Genomic DNA, 14,596 nt, shown 5'->3' on the forward strand with positions numbered 1-14,596 from the left:
AAGTAAAGTTTCTCTTATTAATGATTTAGATAATTTAGTTAATGAATAAATATTAGTATTTTTTTAGTCTTTGTATCATATTAAACTATCTAATTCTAAGTAACATACAAATGTTCTTAAAAAGATCTTACTTCTTGTAACACCCTATCATACAGAGCTTTACGCTTAAGCCGTAAAACAGAGGTGATGTGGTATTACGACCTATAAAATAAAAAGTGTACATATAATCGCAGAAAGAATATAATAAACTAGGAGCCTTGAAGAACAGAAGAAATAAAAATCGCGAAATAAAAACGCAACGCTCAGAAAACGAGTTAACTTGCATACTAAGAAAACTATAGCTATCAATTATAAGATAACAAAAGTAAGAATAGAGGGCCAAAGATACAAAATAACAAGCTCTTAACTCAGCCTGCGAAGTCAAGGCTGGCCGAAGAATATATACACATATATATACATATCCAAAACCCAAATTTACATAAAAAAATCATGTCTCTCCATAAGCCTCTAAGAGGGTCAAAAGGATCAAGTCATGCGGAGAGGAAACTAAGTACGTATATATACATAACTGTACAACAAAATAACCCGATAACCACTTCACTTCAGAAGTCCAGACGCCTAACGAGGTGCTTCTCGACCTGCATCTGAAAAACAACAACATAGTATGGGGTGAGAACCAGAGGTTCTCAGTATGGTAAAGGTGTCACACATATAAGATATAAGGTCCTGGGAGTGCTAGAGGCAATTCTAGAACGCCAACACTTAGATTATTAAGCTTAAAGTATTAAACAGAAACCATAAAAGGTGGTTTTCTAAGAGTATCTAAGCCTAACTTTACTTAATCTTAAATCTGGTCTTACCGCCTTTCCTCCATACCTCCATCTCCGACAACATATCACAGACAAATAAGCAAATAAAGGCAAACACAAGAAGGTTACAAGTACTGCAAGTAGCAAATATACATTTAACATAACAAATACACTTAGGCACACCCAGTTAATGCACAAATAAGTAATTCAAGTAACATGCTCATGATGCATGACTATCCTTTGGCCGATGAGTCACATCTGTCGATTATCAAGCCACCCCAACAAGTCCGGTTTGCTAAGCCTTTGGACTGTCCCCCGATGCGCATCCCATGAGTCTATGCATAGCTTTTTCTCATATATATATATATATATATATAATCGCTCAATGGGGGTACCATTCCTGGGAATTTATAAGTGCTCGGTCACCCTTACGTTGTAGGGTCAACAGAGTATCGAGTTTTCGACTTGGAACACGTGGTGGCAAGCCACGATACTTTACCAAGGGAGTCTCGTATCTCAGATCATTTGATTATTCAAGCCAAGTATCATACATGATCATTCATAACATTTCATAATCAATTCATCACATTTCAGCTTTACTTCACATCCAAGTTATCCCCATTTCCTAGCTTCATCTGATGATCAGGTTTAATACTATTATTTATGACTAAAGGAATGAAAATAAAGGTTTAGAAGTCTAAAATAGGGTTAAAAACTTAGAAAACCCTGTTTGCTGAAATAGGGGCCACGCGTACGCGTAGGTGAATACTTCATGTCACGCATACGCGTGGGCCATGCGTACGCGTGGACATGCATGTTGGTCCGTTACACGTACGCATGAGGCTACTCGCGTGCGATTTCCCAAAAACCTGATTAGGCAGAAAGTTGCAGATTTACATAATTTTTTTTACCAAACTTCCGACGCACATAACTTAATCATTTTAAATCATTTTTCATCCGTTCTTCAAACGGCATAAACTTCACGAACCCAATTTTCATTTAAAACAAGTTGGAAACAAATTGAGGGTCCGAAAGCCAAGTTATAGCTTGTCGAAGTTCGGCCCAAAACCAAATTCTTACAAACTTTTTAAACCTCCATTTTCTTGTTCATTCCATTCACATATCATCCATTCTCACCTGAAAAATCAACCCTAACACATACAATAACCCAGCCACAAGATCCTACACCAATTCATCATCCAAGACACAACAACATGGAACACTTTCACAACTCACAATTTCACTAGGCATTTGTTCATATGTACAAAATCATATCATCATCAACTCAACATTTACCACACCATTACTCATATAACAACAATTACCATTACATAACCAATTCTCATCCAAGATGTTAAGGACACTAAGCATCATACATTTCCATATGTTCCAACTTATCCTAAGGTCATCTAGCCTAAGTTTTCACAGAACATTATATATTAAATACAAGAAACCTAAACTATACCTTAGCCAATTTTCTGCATATTGTCCAAGGCAACTTACTAAAATAAATACAGCCCCCAAAAGTCCAAAAATAGCTTTCTCCAAGATCCAATATCCACAAATTCAAGCTCCAATTATTTATTCACAACCTAATACACATCCATAACATATATATACCCAATTTAATACCCAACACATAAATTCAGTAAATTAAATAGGATTTATGGTATCCTCACCTTACCCAAGCTTTGTATAAGCAAGAGTGAACGTTTTCCTCAAGCTAATTGGATCCTAAAACATCAAAAAGAAAAGAAATTCAATACCTCCACATAATTTTCAAAAATTGGGAAAGAAGAGGCTGAGAGTGAATAAGCGGATTACCTATGAAATTGTTCCAGTAGAAAACGTAGAGCTCGACGCGGTGGTCACGTGGCCGCAAACAGTGCAGCGATCGAAGCCTGGACGGAGGAGATACGGTGATATGAATTTACCGTAAGAGGGTTGGGGGATTCTTTTCTTCTTCTCCCCTGTGTATTGCTTTCAGCGTTCTTACTGAAATGGAAAAGAAGAAACCGTACTTCATTTAAGTGTGCTGGGCTGGTTGGGCCCACGGGCCCAATTTGGATTTAGTTCAACCGGTTCGGCCTGTTGGTCCAATATTGGGCCGAATTCTTTGAAATTAATGTCAAAATTCTCGTTTCGATGAGATCTATCCTAATTTAATATAATATTCATATTTTTAATTTTTTTATTAAAAACTAATTTATTGACTAATTATTTACTAATTTAACGGAGTTTACACTTCTTCGTTATAAAAATATATGTTTTTGATATTTTATTAATTATTGTTTTGTTGTTCAAAGAATATTTACAAAATAACAATATAGCAATGTATATTTTTTATTTATTCAGAAGAGAATATTCTTCTTGGTAAATGATGATTAGGTTAAATTGATTCCTTCGAAGATTGTTCTTTATTATTTTTTTTTCTTTATATAAAAGTAACATATATATAGAGTAACTTAAAGAAAAATAAATGCTATAAAATTAAAAATATTGAATAATTTAAAGAAAAATAAATACCATAATAATTATTTAAAAATGAGTATAAAAAATAGAATGAATTATACCTGATAAAGACAAATAATATCAACATTAAAAGTATATAGTATCTTATATTAAAGTAAAGATTAAGAGAATGTGAAAATTATTGGGTAACTTAAAAAACAAATACCATCAGAGTGAAAAAAATTATAATCTATAATAACGAGTCACGTGAGAAGTAGAAGCAAAAGATTTATAAATAATTCAATTAGAAACAAAAAATATTAAAAGTAATTCAATTAGATAAATAATAATCAAATTGAATCAAAATTAACTATTTATGCTAAGTTGTTAACATGCATAATATTAAAATGTTAAAAGACTAAAAATATATTAAAAAATACCGTAAACTTTTTTTTAAAGTATTATGGATATTAGATTTATGAACTACACGTATTTATTATTATAATTAAAATTTCTATTATTAATAACTTATATAATTTACTTAATGAACAATTATTACATTTTTTTAAGTTGTTGTATTATATTTAAAAATTAATTCCTTCAAAAGTAGTTCTTTATTATTTTCTTTATAATTCTTTATATAAAAATAGTAAAAAAATAATTTAGAGTTAGTTATTTAGTTATTAAAAAAAAAGAGTTTTAAATATTGAATCCTACTTTTAGAATCATGTTAATTTCTTTTTTTAAGTACTATCCTTTAAAAGAGTAAAAAAAAGCTGGGTTAAAATCTATATACCAATATACTTAATATTTTAAAAAATAGTTAACTTTATAGGAAGTTTCTCGGTCGGTTTTAAAATTAAAGAAACTCAATATTATATTCAAATAATCTTTTTTTACCATTGATTTTTCTTCTGTAGATTGTGCAAATAAATGGTGTTGATTTCATCCGAAGACGTCATTCCATACCATACCCCTAATATTATGTGACACTATTAAGGATTTATTTTTAATCACAAAGTTTTCCTTCTTCCAGTTGACTCTTTTCTTTTCAGTGTCATAATGAATGAAGAAACTATTGAACTTCCTGTTCATGATATCGACAACACTATATTCAGAAGCTTATTCTATGTGCAGGTACCTACTACTACATGAAAAAACTCCTTCTGTTTCTGTATACTTTCACTTTTCATGCTCATAGGGAAAACTTTAATACAATTGACAATTATTTTTTATTTTTATTGAATATTTTTTTATTAAACAAACTGAAATCTATTAAAAGTATTTTATTATTTATTTTATATTATTGTATTACTCTACATTATAAAATGTTTTCATATGTGTCATTATTTTTGTGAGTTTATGAGTTTATCTTGTTAGTTCAAAAAATGGAAACCACATATATTCTAACTTCTGCCGGCATGTATTATCCTTTTGAAAAAATTACTCCTTGGTCTGAACACTACGAAATTAAAGTTCAAGTTGTGAGGTTGTGGACATTACCAAATGTTGATACTGATGAAGAAAGACGTTGTTTTCTACAAATATTATTAATGGATGAAAAGGTGATTTAGTTTAAATATTTATCTTTGTTACTATAATAGTAGTTGCCAGTAATCTTATTTTTTTAATTTTAATTATTAATATTTTGTTTCAAATCATGCTTTTGTAGTTCAACAAGGTTCAATGCACTGTAAACAACAATTTGATTAATCATTTTCAAAGTATTATGAAAGAAGGGAATATCTATTCCATATCTCAGTTCACTGTTGTCCCAAATATTGGTATGGCAAAGATAACAAAGCATCGATATAAGTTGATCTTCTAGAATCATACTGAAGTTATCTTATTGCATGGTGTTAACTTTTCACCTATTCCATATGAGTTACACACTATTGAAGACCTTGTTCAGCTTACAGAAGATTCAATATATTTGATAGGTCAATATTCTCTTCTTTTATGATTATGTATTATTTATTATTAAATGTCATGATCATTATGTTGGTTGAATTTTATTACTAAAATTCTTCTTCTTTCTAACATTATATTTGCCACTTCTTTTATTTGTGTGTTAGATGTTATTGGATTCTTGATCAGTGTTCATGAATCTTCTGAGGTTAAAGATGATAATGGAAATATGGTGAAGGTTACGATTATACAACTATATTCAAATGGGTTAGAAAATGTGTTAAAAGTCTCATTTATTATTTTATTTTATTATTAACCTTTGATTTATTGGTTCTTAGTAGAGTATATTTTTTCTTGATTACGAATTTCAATTTGTTCTATCTTTTTTGTAGCTGCTATGTAATTTGCAATTTGTTTGGAAACTTTTTATCCCCAATGTGATAAGCTTTAATGAATATTGTTACACAGCCTCCTGTAGTTTTCCTTGAGTCTTTTAAGATAAAATCTTCAGCAGGTTTATTAATTTTCACTACAAGAATTTTCTTTATTTGTGACTTTTTTTCTTATTTGTGGAGGTTTATAACCCCCACCAAATAATTTGTGGAGGTTTCTAAAACCCCCAAAATTTGAGGTGCCACGAGGTCTTTTGTGGGAGTTTTTAGGAACCTCCACAATCTATTCAGTAGGGGTTTTGTATGTGTTTAGTGGGGGGTTTTGTATTGAATTTTTGTGACAATTTTAAATCACTTTTGTGGCAGTTTAAAACCTTCACAAATTAATTTTTAATTTAACAAAAATTAACTATTTTGTGAGATTTTCAAACCTCCACAAATACATAACTATTACTATTTTTTTAAAAAGTAAAATAAAACAATTTCAATATTTCAATATCATCTAATTATATAAAAAAAATACACATAAAAAAAGATTTAAAGCATACGCACAAACTAAGCTCTAAAATTTTAACATTAATAATATATAATTACATTGAAGGTCCCAATACTGAAAGACCTTTTAACATTATCAAGTTAATTTTTATTGCTTTCTGTGTAGCTGAATTTCTTCCTCAGTAGAACCACATAGCTCAAGTCCTCAATCACCTTAATTCATTAATCACTAATTAACCACAATTAAGCACTTAATTATTTCAAATCATATATATATAGTAGAGACAGAACTTTGTGAATTGCTCCCAATTGAACAACACCTTCTTTTATAGCAATGAGAGCTATGGTTTGAATCAAGAAACAATAAAGATCCTATGATGTAGACATATGAATATAAATGTTTATTATTTTCTTATCATAATCATCAAATATAATACTACCTTTATTCGAGATTGGAACTGTGCTTCCCAAGTCCTAGGATGCTGTAATTAAGAATATAATTAAGAGTAAGATTATTGATGAATTAATTAATAAGTATTATTAACTGAATCAGCTGAATTATGCCACGTTGACAAGAAGTTGATTTCTTGTTCATTAGGCTCTTTGTATATCCATTTGTGACTGTTTGCAGCAACTTTCCCTATCAACCTACACTTATTCAATTTCACCCATTACAATAATAATAATAATTAATAATTGTATTATTGATAATCACATAACATAAACAGAAGAAGAAGAAGAACCATTATTATTATTATGATTATTATTATTAGGACAATCACCAGAGTTTATTTTAGGTGCTGCTGCTGACGCTGCAAAGTTGCAGAATCCATCTTCCCACACCAATATCCTAATAATATATCATAAAACTTTTAATCGATTGCAAATTGAAAGATAAAGATCAAATATTAAGATAATTATCAAGAAAAATAATGTGAAAAGCAAATGAGAGAAGAAGAATGAAAATAATAAAAACACTCAAAAGCAAGCAAGCAAACTTCAAATGAGCCAACAATTTGCAAAAGTTTATCCAAGTCTTCATCTCTATTCCACCTTATGTGACTCACTCTCTTCCTCATTCCTTCTCTCTTTATTTCACTTTCCCTCTGTTTCTATAAGATCATCCAATTTTCCCACTCCTTAGTTACACTATTAATTACAACTTATAATGAACACGTTTTATATCAAAGAATTCTAACACGGTTACCATGTTTGATTGGCCAATTAAATAATAATTGAACATTGAGCACATAATGTTCTGTACTTTTATACTTTAAACTATGAGGTGTATGTATAGTACAATGAACTTAATGAAGATTGAATCCTATTAGTAACCAAAAAATGAAAAGCTCCTCTAAAAGAAGAACAAAAATTGCATGTATGAATCCGACAACAGTCAGTAATAATTAATAGTAGATAGATGTATATAATAACTAATAGAAAGATACATATAACATAGTACTATATATAATAATTAATAGTGAAGAAGAGACCTTTTTGGTGAAGTGGGGAATCAGAAATAGGAGAAGGAATACTTCTATTTGGAATTTGTTTGAACTTTCTTATTCCAAAAGACAGCATTTTGATGCATGCATTTTTCACCATTTTCTAAGGAATTGAGCTCCCTTAATTAAAAAACCCAATCTCCATTAGTTCAAGCCGTTTTTCTTTACAATCAGACTCCAAATTAATAGAAAACTTTGTATCATACAAATTGATGTTTGGTATATCATAGTGTTATAGAATTATAAAACATTTGAGACATTCCAAAATGATGCTTACAGAAGGCACAAGTTAAAGTGTCATCTGAGCATAAACTTCATCAGTTTCTGGGCCAGCTTGCCAAAAAAAAAATCCCCAAAAAATAACATACAATCAAAATAAGAGAATTCCAGACCTTTTATATTGATCTTCAGCTCAAAACTAATACAAAAACCAAACCAAAAAAGAAATTTTCCATACATGCAAAGTAACACTGTGAAGGAGACACAACAACTTGGATGGAAGATTGGGATAGTTAGAAATCTGTCCATCCACATCTTTCTTCAAAAACATTGCGACCTGAACAAAACCAAAAAAAAATTTTAATCAAATAAATAAACACTTAAAGGCTTGCTTTGATTATAGCTTATTATGGATTCAAAATCCAACTCCATAATTGAAAAGCTTAACAGCTTTTTCAGCATGTTAGAGAAGTTGGTTAGGGTAGTCAAGTTAAAGTTGACCAGCTCACTGTGTCCTTGAAGAAAGTAGAAGATGTGTGTTCCCACCGACGGAAGGTTCACCAAAATTTTTAATTGAGGGAGCTAATTCCTCATAAGCCAAAATCATAATACATTATATATGCATCAATTTTCATAATTTAAAAGACAGCACAACATCACCATAGAAACAAAACAAAGAAACTATGGAACAGAGAATAAAAATACAAAATGCAGATCTGAAAATGCGTTGGTTACTAAGAGAGAAAGGATAAATCCAAGATAAGGAAATTCTTTTAAATATAAACTAGTTACTAAGGTTTGTATACACTTAAGGGAAAGCAAGGGAATCTAATCTTTCAACAACAAAAAGACTAAATGCTATTTGCAACTAATAATTGGCTAAGTATTCTTCAGCAGTTAAGAATAATTACAAGAGATGTAATAAAGAACAAAATTGGTAACCAAAACAATAATAAAGACAATGCAACACTCTTATATTATATGAAACCTTTAGTATTCTCAAGATCTTAGTCCAAGATGAACTTGGAAAACTACACTACTATCAATTTATAATATCTTGCAATCATAATATCTGAAGCAATTTGTAGAAATGTAGAAATGCAGAATATCCCAATGAAACAAGAAATTGTGACAAAAATGAACAAGTAAAAGCATGCAACCATATTCAGCCAAGCCATTTCCATTTCCAATTCCATTTCAATTTGCAGGACGCCGCACAATGATAAAATTCCATAATCACGAGTCCAGTTAACGTAATAACCAAATAGCAATTACTTCATTGTCGAAACAAGTACAGTATTAGGCACTAATTTAACACATTTGAATGATTACCCTAAGCTGGTTGCTCAATTGAAACTTCAAAGAAGCAGAAAAATAGAGACAAGTGAAATATGGAGAAGAAGAAGAATACCAGTGGCAAGTCAAAGGAGAAGTAGATTTGAAACAATAGCTTGATTCAGAAGCTTTCGACTACAGAAACTACAACGGCAACGATGGCGAAAAATGAGCGGAAATGGTGGCGGAAATTGCAGTGGCAACCATAGCTACAGAGCAACCATATCTTAAACTATAATGTTGATAGAGGAGGTGGCTCAATTTATGAGCTTCTTGCGATAACTGTTGTGGCGGAATCGACGACTGCAACGGCAGCAGACCAGTGACTGAACGGCAACTACACCGACAGTAGAGAACCTAGGGTTTTGTCGATCACCATTCTCTTCTCTTCTCTCTACGACTCTACCTCGGTGAGTTTTGAAAACCTAATAATACACAAAAGAGGGTAATTTTGGGGATTAAGTTTAAATTTTATAAATCACTATTAGGGGGAGTTTTATAAATTACCATAAATAAAGTGTATTTTGGAGGTTTTTAAAAACCTCTACTAAAAAGCTCCCTCAATTAAATATAAATCTTGTAGTGTTCTACCAGTAGTTCCTAACAAATTGTATTAGTGTTGTTATTGTTTATGTTAGTTACTATGCTTAGATTTTTACTCACCATACTCAATTTGTATTGATCTGTTTATTAATAACAAACTAAGTATTTCTATCTTTCTGTTTAACTTAAAATCTAAATATAAAAAAAGGAACAATTGCACTACAAAATGTTATCAATTGTAGCAGAATCAGTATAAATCTTGACAAGGCTGAAGTCGTCAGCTTTATTAGTTGGTTAGTATGTTTATAGAGCATAATTTTTTAAGATTATTATTTGGTCATATTGGCTAAAGTTAATAATAAATGGTGTTGCTTTGTTCATTGAAGTACATCATGGATATGTCTACAGCTTGTTTCAAGGGTTTAAGTCGGAGATGACTTTGTTGTAGCTAATATTGATGATGATTTCTTCAACCTATCAAAGACTAGAACTATTCTTGAGATTAAGGAAAATGATGAGGTCATTGTTGTATTCTTAACTCTTAACTTCCTTTTATTAGAAGAATGTCTCTATGTTTTCACTGTATTTGTTATTCTGAATTCTTTTACTACTGAATATACTAATTCAAATATTTGACTTCTTAATTCTAACTCTTTTTTATACTTTTGATGTAAGTTCTATTTTCTATAATTATGTTGATGTAGGAAGGGATTTTCAACGTTGTTGGAAGTATTAAAGGTATTGGGAATGTTAATGACTGGTGGTATTACTCTTGTGTTTGTGGGAATCCTTTGCAACTATCAAATAATTGTTTAAGATGTTGTCGGTGTAATTCCAAAGTTAGCAATCCAGTTAAAAAGTAAGTACACAAAAGTGTTATTTGTTTGTCTTTGTTCATTTAATTTTAAAATAGAAATTGATTCATGACTCAATTTTTTAAATTTTTTTATGTCATGTGTGCTATAAATTCAGAGTTATTCTCAATGTTGAGGATCAGACAAGCAATTGTGTGTTTATTTTGTATGATCATGCGGCTGTGGTTTTGTTGAAAACAAAGCTTCTTGATATTCTGGACAAATACCAAGTAATATTTATTAATGAAATTTGTGTTCAGTTTTAGAATAAAAAATCAGTGTTCTTTTACGTTTTATACAATATTATATAATATAGTTTATTTAAAATTATTTCCCATGTTTCAAGATTGTTATAGACCTTTGTATCCGTCTTCATTTGATGAACTTGTTGGTAAGGAGGTGCTTTTCAAAGTTAATAGACAACTTGTTGGTTATGCGCCATATGTTGGTAGCATTAAAGTCATTCATTGTTCTAACAATTCTAAAGTTGTGGCTAAGTTCAAAGCTGATGCAATCTCCAGTAACTCAAATCTTATTAATTAATTAATAATTGTACAATTTCTAAATTACTTTTTGGTTGTCTTATAAATATGAATGATATCTATTTTTTAAATTCTATATTAGGTTGTAACACTACTACATAATTGACTTTTACTAATATTTAAAAAATGTTACCAAATCATATTAAAATGTTAGCTATGTATATTAGTGATATTTTATCAAATGTTAAATATACCCTATGTTACTAAAGAGTTTTACTAATATTTTTCTAAAGATTTAATAACATTTAGTAAAAATGTTACAATAGATCTTCTATAGTAATATTATGAGAAATGTTACAATAAACCTTTCTTAGTAACACTTAAAGAAATGTTACAATAGATATATATATTTTGTAACACTTAGAAAAATGTTACCATAGATATTTTTTGTAACACTTAAAAAATGTTACAATAGATATTTTATGTAACACTTAGAAAAATGTTACAATAGATATTTTTTGTAACACTTCAAAAAATGTTACCATAGATATTTTTTGTAACACTTAAAAAATATTACAAAAGATCTTTAGTAACATTTTTTTAGTTATATTATACTATTTTTTATTTTTTTATTTTATATTATACATAATATAAATATACTAAAATTAATTACTACAACATGAAATATTTCATTAAATTCACAAATTCACAAAATAAAATTTTTATAGCCTCTTTTATTAATCAATAATCATTGTACAAATTTGCTTCGTAATGCAAATAAAATGAAAAAAAAACTTATAGCACTTAAACTCTATGAACATCCCATATAAAAAAGAAAAGAAAAAGTGATACATAGTACATAAAAAACTTAGTCCTTATACTAATCCTAGAAAAATGTATTTATCTGCTTGAGCTTGAAACTCTTACATCATGCCAATACACATGGATCACCACCCAATAGATAGAAATTTGCACCAGCTGACTTTACAAATGTGCTGAAATTAGAACGAGTTGCCACCCTAACACCATGACCATATTCTTGCAAGTAAATATTAGTTCATCTCTGAAGAAAGAAAAGAAACAAGTGTAGTATTGCATATGATTTTCATGTAAATATTAAGTCATGTAAGATGTATATACTAAAATTGAGACCTAATGAGACTGCATATAGTTTTCATGTAATTCCTGCAACAACGCCAACATATAACCAAAGAAGCCAGCCCAAACAAGTATTGCAATTCCTGCAAATCCAAGTCTGTCGCTTTTAATTTGTAACTAATAAAGTTCAAAGAAATATGCCAGGTTTATTTAGCTTACCGAGAGGAAATCCACTTCAATATTGATAAGCACAGTCATCAAAGTGCAGTTGGATCTCCCTGATGGCTTGATTTCCTCTGTCTATTACAAGTAGGGAGCAACTACTTCCAACATAAACCACATCAAAGTCATTAGAAAATTTAGCTTCCTCACTTGGTCCATCAACATGGCCTCCTCCACGATTCCATTTTCCTCCACCGGCAATCGTTGTAACACCTGAAACAAAAATCATAATTCAATAAAACAAAGTAAGAATTAAGAAGCTATATCCAAAAAAAAAAAGCATTGATAAAATAAAAAACGCTTACATGTTCGTAACATGCTCAAGAAAGTCAAGAGTTCTTAAGAATTGACAATGCCAATTTTACAGACGACTTTAAATTTCATCATTGACTCTCATTCTCATTCTAACTAAATGGCTAATTAACCAACTATCCCAAAGTTGGAGAAAGAAAAAAGAAGAAAAATCCCTGCTTATCCCGACTTAAGATATGTACATTACAGCAGAATCTAAAATCAATAATAGGTTTTGATAAATTGAATGATAGAGTTCATGCGTTTGCAGATTGTGTTGATAATTTAGGGTGGTTGTGCTCTCCTTCATAGGTAACTATTAGCATTGACGGCTCTTGCAAGCACCTCTCAACATGCTTCCTAGCAGGGCACCCTCTCATGCAGCTGCACTTATAATACCCCCTGAAATAAACATAAATTACAATCAATTTCCTATAACATAACAACTTTCATTTCACAGGAAGGAGTTTATGTTGCACTTTCAAAAAAGTTCGCGAGGTTAATCTATGTATTGTGAGTAACCAGATACGAGAATGGTTCAAAAAATTTGACAGAAAAGAACACTAGCAATATTTGAATCACTTAAGTCTATAATATTCTGATTTACCGGTCCTGAGTAGTTCTAAGAACAAATTACAAAAGGTAGAGGTATGCAAGGCCCAAGTCAGAACAACAATGCAGCATAATGGCATCAATTTCTGTGGCTAGTCTTTAAGTTTCTCACCAGTTTGTTCAATTCAACAAATCACTGGAGAATGGTCCAGGCATCCAGCTGCAGCCCTGTGTGAAGACTTATCCTGCAAATTCATAGTTCGAGAGCTGACATCAGATGAATCATTCCATTGGATTTTCGACACTTGAAATAAATTTATATCATGTTGTTATTTATCTGACTCTCACAATTCCCAAGCAGCTCCTATGTGAAGACCAAATTATTAGACATTTAATATCCTCATCTATTTGTGTCACTACTCAAATAGTCATACAAATGCAAATAATTAATCTTAAAAAAAAGGAGGTGATGGCAAAGTCCATAACAGTCTAAAGTTGTGGATTACTCACCGAGCTTTCAAATGAGCTTCCCTCTCCTCTATACTAGTAACTCATTGAATTAAGTTTAAAATTTTCATACATACAATTATAGGCAGAAGAGCATGAATTTTATTAGTTACCATTTACAGGACTTTACAAGAAAGTAAGCAGTCACTTACACCAGTTTGCATTTGATTTAGTCCACCATTGCTTCTCACAGTAAGATAGCGATCAAATCCTTGGGAACCTATGACAGGGTAACATATTTAACAGACCACAGAAGAGAGGGAAGATGCAATAAACAGTTACAGCAAAGGTAAGCTGTGGTTGAAAAGACAAATGCATATGTACTTAAGGTAGATAAAAAGAGAAGTTGAAATAAAAGGAGGGACAGAAAATACATGAACAAATAAGAAGTAGTGTAATATGAATAAGTGTAATAAGCATCATGAACCTTTATATTTAGTAGTTGGCTTGAGACAGCTGGGTAAGGCATGGCTGAAAGGAAAATCTCAAAGTCGCTCATGCTACTTGCTTGACTCCTGCAATTGTAGCAAACAATGAAAAGAATAAAAATACATGCTAAAGCTTGAACTGTTAATCATCATAGCTAGAACGAACAAGACATCCTTACATCACGCTTCAGAAAAATGAGTGTTGAAACATTATAAATAAAAGACTTAATATATACTCAAAATACATAATTGACTATAATTCTCGTATTTTTTGGATAAGTTTCTGTTATGATGACACTCACTATAGGAAATGTACCTTTCTTTGGATATGTCCAGTTAATTTGACACAATGCAAACCATAATACTTTGTCACTATTGTATTTTGATAGGTTCAAAAATGAGTGTAGTAGGCAGGAAGCATTCTCAAGAGAGCCTGCAAAGAAATCCGACATAACAATATCAAATAACATCATGCTTTCCTAGCATGTTTTATAAGAAATTAATT

This window comes from Arachis ipaensis, chromosome B6 (assembly GCF_059453495.1).
Source record: "Arachis ipaensis isolate K30076 ecotype BB chromosome B6, ASM5945349v1, whole genome shotgun sequence".
Lineage (NCBI taxonomy): Eukaryota > Viridiplantae > Streptophyta > Magnoliopsida > Fabales > Fabaceae > Arachis > Arachis ipaensis.